Below are 1,963 nucleotides of genomic sequence, written 5' to 3' on the forward strand. Positions count from 1 at the left end.
CAGGTCCCCCCCAAGGAGCCCAGATGCCCTGACCGATCACATCAGCTGTCCCCTAGACGGCTCCTCTGAGCCTTTCACCAGCCTCTCATTCCAGGGTCCCGGTTCTGATCAACCCAACCACAGCCCTTTTTTGATCTTATTATCAGCCTACTGTTTACTTCTTAAAATAAAAAAGTCCAATTTGTGAGCTTGTGCCCTTTCAGAGTCAATATCTTCAACCCCTGCTGAGCCCTTACCCTCATCTGACCACCTTCCTACTGTCCTAAGTCGTCAGCTCCTTCTCTCATTCCTCTTGGAAACTCTCTGGAACATTCTTTGTTCTCTCACAAGGTCATTTTTTGGCTACTTTTGTGATATACTGAACACCAAAAATCAATTTCTCGTGGGCAGATCTCTCTTCAGAATTTCACATCCTATCTCTTGGCCATCAAAGTTATGATGAGAAAAGTATTATTGCTACCATCCCACTTTTTAAATGGCAAGACCTGTTCTTTTCAGTTAAGCATGAATCTTTCCTATCTTCACACTCTAAGTTTCATTGGCTGGGAATCTATCTCATCATAGAACCAGCCATTCTCCCAGTCTCCGCCTTTGCCAAGGGACTGTGGGAGGAAATTAATGACATTCTAGGTGGATTAGGTCATGGTGCCAGTTAGTATTTAGTTCCCAGTTACTTGAGAATTTATAAGTAAAACAATGTTACAAGCTAAAAGTGAGAATTAGTAAGAATACCTCTTGGTTATTCACTCATGTAGGGCTCCAGGCCTGGTGAAAGACTGGAAGCTGGTTTCTCTAATACTCAAATTACTCTAGTCCAAATGACAGAGTCAAGAATTGATGATGCATTTCTGCACAGGAAAGGAAATAGTCATCAGAATACAAAGGCAACCTGTAGAATGGGGAAAGTATTTGCAAATCATTTATATATGACTAGAGGCCCAGTGCATGAAATTTCATGCAGGGGGTGGGGGGCGGCAATTCCTCAGCCTGGCCTGTGCCCTTTTCTTCGTGCAGGGGGTGGGAGGCGGCAATTCCTCAGCCTGGCCTGTGCCCTTTTACAGTCCGGGAGCCCTCAGGGGATGTCCAACTGATGGCTTAGGCCCACTCCCCATAGGGTTAGCCTGAGGAATGGGGCTATTTCTGTCCGTGGGTGTTAATGCTCTGTTTAGCTGGTATAGAGAAAGTGTATTTTATGACCCAAACTGTTCTTCCTTCCAATTGATTTGAGAAATAAGAAAATTACCTTTGAGAGAGAAGAAAACTACTGAGCAGAATTCTTTCCAAACAGAAAAGAAACAACTGACTAATCGAATATGGTCTAGTTTCCCTCTCTTTACCATAGACATGTGGTCAGGAGCCTAGGCCATGGAAGATGGCAGGCAACAGGGAGGACCGGCTGGAGCTCCATGGCTCATGCCTTGCAGTCCACATGTCATGATTCTTTGTACTTGATGCTGCCGAGCACTGATGCTCTCCTTTGCCAGTGCGGGAGTTTCAGGGTGGGACAGACTTGGCCATATTGATAGACTGAGAAGGCGTCATGGAGAGGGAAAGATGAAGATGCAGGAGGACCGATGGACAGAAAGAGCACTGAGAAGGGATTTGGTCCAGTGCACCGGGCAAGACTGTTCTCCGATCAGAGGAGAAATGGCCAGTTCTTTCTCTGTGGCTGGAAGGAAGGAGGTCCAGATGGCTGGGGTCACAGGAGGCTCCGCAGGGTCTGATGGGTGGTCTGCATGTCAGGGATTTCATCCCTCGGACTGCAGTGCTCTCAGCATTAAGCCAGCCTTTCTCTGGCAGCAGCTGGTTCACTGCTGTCCTCAGACAGGTGTCAGGGAGAACAACCCAGGAAGGAATGGAAAGGGATTCAACAACCAAGTCACAGGTGGAATGATTGCCCCACCCCTGGGAAGTCCCCATAGAGAGGAGGGGCCTGAGGGTTGCACATCTGAAAGGGAGGAGG

General features: G+C 47.5%; 1 protein-coding gene across 1 annotated transcript in view; it reads left to right on the forward strand.

The window, feature by feature from the left end:
* Positions 1 to 1,963, forward strand: part of ADAMTS12 (ADAM metallopeptidase with thrombospondin type 1 motif 12) — a gene marked incomplete at its 5' end in the record, with an annotated part of 188,196 nt that overhangs the window by 135,429 nt on the left and 50,804 nt on the right. The gene's annotated exons all lie outside the window — the stretch shown is intronic.

Source organism: Myotis davidii, unplaced genomic scaffold, assembly GCF_000327345.1.
Source record: "Myotis davidii unplaced genomic scaffold, ASM32734v1 scaffold496, whole genome shotgun sequence".
Taxonomy (NCBI): Eukaryota; Metazoa; Chordata; class Mammalia; order Chiroptera; family Vespertilionidae; genus Myotis; species Myotis davidii.